The following is a 6,761-nucleotide window of genomic DNA, read 5'->3' as shown; positions in this document are numbered from 1 at the left end:
TGTTTTGTTTTGTTTTTTTTTCAAATGAGAACTTTTTTTTTACTTCAAGAAAGAAGATTTTAGATAATAATAATGTCACAGCCAACTGAACCGGTTTGGCTCAGTGGATAGAGCGTCGGCCTGCGGACTCAGGGGTCCCAGGTTCGATTCCGGTCAAGGGCATGTACCTTGGTTGCGGGCACATCCCCACTGGGGGGCGTGCAGGAGGCAGCTGATCGATCTCTCTCATTGATGTTTCTGGCTCTCTATCCCTCTCCCTTCTTCTCTGTAAAAAATCAATAAAATATATTTTTTTAAAAAAAGGCTGTAGCAGGTGTATTGGCAAGGACAACCTGTATTAACATGTCTGAGGGATATATTTTAAATGCTTATTTTCTCCTTGTTTAACTTGGAAATATTTATTTTCATTTTCAGATACACTCACTCCCTAGAACAAGTTGAAGGAAGAATAGTATTTAATGTTTCAGTTTTGTAGTTATGATGTTGCACAAGTAAACAAGTACACAAGGATTATGTCTTCCTTCTTGATCTCTGAAATATGTATTCTTTTTTTTTTCTTAGTGCAGGATTTAATTGAAATATGTATTCTGAGATACCTATCAAAGTGGAATCTACATTGGTGTCTTTCTAACCCAATAGATGAGTTTTAGCATATTTGAAGTAAAATTGTATCAAGCAGATTCTATTTACCTAGGAATTTCCATCTATCTATATATAAAAGCCTAAGCGACTGGCCAACTGGCTGGTAGCTATGACATGCACTGACCATCAGGGGGCAGACGCTCAACGCAGGAGCAGAAACCGCAGGCATGGGAACATGGAACAGACTGATGAATCTGGCGATCGATCACAGGGTCCCCAGATTGACTGCCCAGCAGAGGGAGGCCCCGCCCACCTGGCCGGGGCTCTGCGATCCATCTCTGCACAGAGGGCCAGGTAGCCTGGGCCTCCTTCTTTGGGGTGATCCATTGCAGGGCCCCCAGATCAATCGCCCAGCAAAGGGAGGCCCTTTGGGGCAATCGCAGGGCCCCCCCTCCCCAATTGATCTCCCCGCCAGGCGGTGGCCTGGGCCTCCCTCTTTGGGGAGATCGATCGTGGAGCCCCCCTATCGATCGCCCCACAGAAGGTGGCCTGGTCCTCCCTCTGCAGGGCAATCATGGGGCAATGGTGGGCCCCCCCGACTAATTGCTTTGCATTCACCTTGGCTGGCCTGGCGCCAATGCATGTCATAGCGTGGTCGTCCAGAAGTTCGTCCTGACAGTCGTTCTGCTGTTCAGTTGTTCGGTCGATATGCATATTACGCTTTTATTATTATAGACTAGAGGCCCGGTGCACAAATTCATGCACCAGTGGGGTTCCTTGGCCTGGCCTGCGGGGATCAGGTCAAAACCGGCTCTCCAACATCTCCTGAACGGTACTGCATTGCAAGAGGACGCAGGCCAAGCCAAGGGATCCCACTGGTGCATGAATTGCACTGGGCCTCTAGTTATAGTATAAATGTGTTTTTCCAGAAATATTTAGGATTTAGGAGATAACAAAAACGATACTTTAAAATGTTCTGTTGTGCCCTAACCTGTTTGGCTCAGTGGGTACAGCATCAGCCTGTGGACTGAAGGGTCCTGGGTTCGATTCTGGTCAAGGGCACATGCCTGGGTCGAGGGCTCCATCCCCAGTGTGGAGTGTGCAGGAGGCAGCTGATCAATGATTCTCTCTCATCATTGATGTTTCTGTCTCTCCCTCTCCCTTCCTCTCTGAAATCAATAAAATATATTTTTTAAAAATGTTCTGTTACATTATTCTTATGTAACCACAAATGTGGTCTTCAGAAAAGAGCCAAGCCTATTGCATACTGGAAATAAAAGGGGGAATTGGAGGAGGTAGAAAGAAAGTAAACAAAAAGAGCCCTAATCCCAACAACAACAAAGTGTTGTTTTTTGTTTTTGTTTATTTCTTCTTAGGTTATTGTTTTTCATGTTTCAAAGTATAGTCCACAACCACCTGCACCAGAATTACTTGGAGGTCAAACTTCATTTCTAGGGGTGGGGCCCAGAAATTGTCATGAACTCCCCAGCTGATTCTAAGGCATGCTGAAGTTTGAAAACCACTACACTAGGGCATATGCAGTATAAACGCTATATTTTCCCTAGTTTCTCACAGCCACAGTTCTTCTCTCTCTTTTTGTCTCCCTATAGGAAAAAATGAAAATATCCAAGTGTAAAATTAATTAAGCTAAATCAATTTTGAAGAAAAAGTTGGAAGACTCACATTACTTGATTGAAGACTTACTATAAAGCAAGAGTAATCAGATGGTAAGGTATATGCCCAACGGATTTTGACAAAGTTATGAAAGCAATTCAGTAAAGGAAGGATGTTCTTTTTAACAAATGATGCTGGAGTAATTGGACACCCAAAGGCAAAAAATGAACTTTGACATAAAATGCAAACCTTAAACTTATATGTAAAAAATTTAGAAATAAAATCATGGAAAAATCTTCAGGATCTTGGACTAGGCAACAAGTTCTCAGCCTCCACCCTCAAAGCACAATCCTAAAAGGAGAAATTGATATATTGGACTTCATCAAAATGAAAAACTTTTGCTTCAGAAAAAATTTAAGAGGAAGAAATTGAGACTTATTTGCAAACCATATATCTGATCAATCTAGAACATATAACAGTAAAAAGAAACAATCCAATTGCAAAAGATGTGAATAGGCTAAATGAATTTCACTAAAGAGGATAAATGGATAGCAAGTAAGCACATGGAAAGATGTTGAACTTAATTAGTCATCAGAGAATGCAAATTAAAATCACAATGATGTATTTCTACACATTTATCAGAATGGTTAAAAGAAAAGATATTGAAAATATCATGCTGTTGAACATATAAACTGGATTTCTCATCCATGGCTGATAGAAATGAAAAATGAAATTTTAATAAAGTTAAACATACATGTACCATATGACCCAGCAGTTGAACTCATGTACGTTTATTACAGAGATATGAAAAACTATGTTGGCAAGAAAACTTATACACAGATCTTCTTAGCATCTTTCTTTGTAATAGCTCAAAACTGGAAGCAACCCAGATGTCCTCCAATTGAGTGGTTAAACCAACCATCCATACTATGGAATACTACTATTCGATGTAAAGGAATAGACTATTGACACACACAACTTGAATGGACCTCAAGGGTATCATGATGAATTAAAAAAGTCTCAAAAGGTCACATAGGTATGATTGATTTATATAACATTTTGAAATGACAAAATTATAGAAACAAAGAACAGATTAATGGTGACCAGGAATAGGGACTGGAGGGGTATGGGATATGTGTGACTATTAAGGGATAACACAAGCAGTTCCTTTGTGGTGATGGAACAATTCTATGTCATGATTGTGGTGTTGATTAAATGAATTCAAATATGTGCTAAAACTACACACACCCACAAATGAATGCATGTAAAATCTGAATAAGTTCTGCAATCTGTACCATTGTATCATGTGAAACTGGGTACAGTCTGCAGTCTAATAAAGAGTATTATACCATTTTCAATATGTTGGTTTTGTTTTTGTTTTTAATCTTTATTGTTGAGAACATTACAGATGTCCTTTTTCCTCCCCATTACCCCCCTCCACCTGGTTCCTGCCCCACCTCTCCCTATTCTTTGTGTCCATAGGTAATGCATATATGCATATGTTTTTTGGTTAATCTCTTCCTACCCACCCCCTGCTTCCCTCTGAGATTTGTCAGCCTGTTCCATGTTTCCATGCCTCTGGTTCTATTTTATTCATCAGTTTATTTTGTTCATTAGATTCCTTGTTTGTTTATTTTTATTTTTAGATTCAGTTGTCAATAGCTAGATATTCATTGCTATTTTATTATTCATATTTTTTTATCTTTTTCTTCTTCCTCTTCTTAAAGAATACCCTTCAACATTTCATGTAATACTGGTTTGGTAGTGATGAACTCCTTTAGCTTTTTCTTGTCAGAGAAGCTCTTTATCTGACCTTCAATTCTAAATGATACCTTTGCTGGGTAGAGTAATCTTGGTTGTAGTTCCTTGCTATTCATCACTTAGAATATTTCTTGCCACTCCCTTCTGGCCTGCAAAGTTTCTGGTGAGAAATCAGCTGATAGTCATATGGGTGTTCCCTTGTAGGGTACTAACTGCTTTTCTCTTATTGCTTTTAAGATTCTCTCTTTGTGTTTAACCCTTGGCATTTTAATTATGATGTGTTTTGGTGTTGGCCTCTTTGGGTTCCTCTTGTTTGGGACCCTCTGCACTTCCTGGACTTGTAAGTCTATTTCTTTTACCAGGTAGGGTGGTCCGGGCAGAATCCAGGAGAGACTGATTTGTGTGGCTCTGGGGCACGGGCCATTCCCCCATTTCACATGAATCTGCCCTGCATCCTGCCCCCTCACCATAGGAGATCCACTAGCCCCACCCTCCTGATTCCTGGTGTCCCTGCCTGCTGAGCTCAGGCTTTTGAGTAGGTCCAGGCAGAATCTAGGAGAGAAAGTTGTGTGGCTCTAGGGCAGCGGTTCTCAACCTGTGGGTCGCGACCCCTTTGGCAGTCGAATGACCCTTTCACAGGGGTCGCCTAAGACCATCCTGCATATCAGATATTTACATGATGATTCATAACAGTAGCAACATTACAGTTATGAAGTAGCAACAAAAATAATTTTGTGGTTGGGTCACAACATGAGGAACTGTATTTAAAGGGCCAGAAGGTTGAGAACCACTGCTCTAGAACAAGGGCCATCTTTCCCCTCACATGCCTGACTGAAACCACCATGTCTCTGCAGAGCCCTACCTTCACATGGCCAAATTTTGGTCTGTTGGGGTCTGATGAACTCTGCTGGCTTCACCTAGCTGACTCCCTGAGACCCTGTCCCATCAAAAAGGTCTGCGTGTACCTGGTGAGTAGTTGCTGGCCTTAGTGTACCCCGGGTCTTTTGCTGAGTGGTCTCAGACCCAGTACTGGCACAGAGTTTGAATCTGTATCAATCTGGTGAACACCACTTGGCCCTACCTGGTAAACATAGATGTTAAAATCCTCAACAAAATATGGAGTATACTGAATCTAGCAATGCGTTAAAAAGGATCATACACTATGATCAGATGCATTTTTTTCCTGGGGTGCAAGTTTGGTACAATACCCCCCAAATCAATTAACATTACACATCACGTAAACGAATGAGTGACAAAAATCCTATTATTAGATCATATTAATTGGTGCAGAAAAAGCATTTGATAAAATCCAGCACCCATTAAGATAAAAACGCTCAGCAAAGTGGGAACAGCGGGAATGCATCTCAACATAATAAAGGCCATATATTACAATCCTACAGTTATCATACTCAATGGGGAAAACTAAAAGCATTTCCCGGAAGATCAGAACAAGACAGAGATTTTCACTTTCACCACTCTTATCAACAGAGAACTGAAAGTCCACAGCTATCAGAAAGAAGAAGAAATGAAAGGCATCCAAATTGGAAAGGAAGAAGGAAAACTCATTATTTGCAAATGACAATGATACTGTATATAGCGAATCCTAAAGTTTCCACCAAAAACTACTAGAACTGATAAATAAATTCAGTAAAGTAGCAGGATACAAAATAAATATCCAGAAATTGGTTGCATTTTTATACACCAATAATGAATTATCAGAAAGGGAAACTAAGAAGACAATATATTCACAATAGCTTCAAAAAAATAAAATAGGATACCTAGGAATATATTTAATCAATGAGATAAAAGATTTGTACTCAGAAAATTATTTCAAATATTTTTTTGCCCTAGCCTGTTTGGCTCAGTGGATAGAGCGTTAGCCTGCAGACCGAACGGTCCTGGGTTCGATTCCAGTCAAGGGCACGTACCTCGGTTGCAGGCTCCTCCCCGGCCCGGGCCCATGCAGGAGGCAACCAATTGATGTGTTTCTCTCACATTGATATATCTCTCTGTCTTTCCCTCTTCCACTCTCACTGAAAAATCAATGGAAAAATATCCTCAGGTGAGGATTTAAAAATTTTTTTTATTGATTTTAGAGAGAGAGGACGGGAGACAGAGAAGAAACATCGATCATCTGCCTCCTGTATGCCCCCCAGTGGGGATCACACTTGCAACCTGGGCATGAGCCCTGACGTGGAATTGAACCAGCAACCTCTTGGTGCATGGGGTGATGCTCAACCAACTAAGCTACACCAGCCAGGGCTGTACTCAAAGGACCTAAATAGACACTTTTAAAAAGAGGACATACAGAAGGCCAAGAGATATGAAAAGATGCTCAAAGTCACTAATCATCCGAGAGATGCAATCAAAACAATGAGGGACCATGTTACACCTATCAGAATGGCTATCATCAACAAATCAACAAACAACAAGTGCTGGCGAGGATGTGGAGAAAAAGGAACCCTCTTGCACTGCTGGTGGGAATACAGACTGGCGCAGCCACTGTGGAAAACAGTATGGAGTTTCCTCAAAAAACTAAAAATGGAACTCCCATTTGACCCAGTGATCCCACTTCTAGGAATATATCCCAAGAAATCAGAAACACCAATCAGAAAGGATATATGCACCCCTATGTTCATAGCAGCACAATTTACCATAGCTAAGATGTTGGAAACAGCCTAAGTGCCCATCAGCAGATGAATGGATTAGAAAACTGTGGTTGCCAAAACCGGTTTTGCTCAGTGGATAGAGCGTCGGCCTGCGGACTCAAGGGTCCCGGGTTCGATTCCGGTCAAGGGCATGTA

At 41.1% G+C, this 6,761-nt stretch overlaps 1 protein-coding gene across 3 annotated transcripts in view; it reads left to right on the top strand.

Moving 5' to 3' along the window:
- The window catches only part of BRCC3 (BRCA1/BRCA2-containing complex subunit 3), a 32,366-nt gene extending 29,914 nt beyond the window's left edge, over positions 1–2,452 (top strand). For all 3 annotated transcript variants that reach the window (XM_006096176.3, XM_006096178.3, XM_023759988.1), the window contains one exon: positions 2,193–2,452. The gene's annotated coding sequence lies outside the window, so the exon portion shown is untranslated. The remainder of the gene's footprint in view (positions 1–2,192) is intronic.
- Positions 2,453–6,761: the final 4,309 nt, after the last annotated feature.

The sequence above is a fragment of the Myotis lucifugus genome, unplaced genomic scaffold (assembly GCF_000147115.1).
Source record: "Myotis lucifugus unplaced genomic scaffold, Myoluc2.0 scaffold_169, whole genome shotgun sequence".
In the NCBI taxonomy this organism is placed as follows: Eukaryota; Metazoa; Chordata; class Mammalia; order Chiroptera; family Vespertilionidae; genus Myotis; species Myotis lucifugus.
This window is presented reverse-complemented; position numbering and strand designations above follow the sequence as displayed.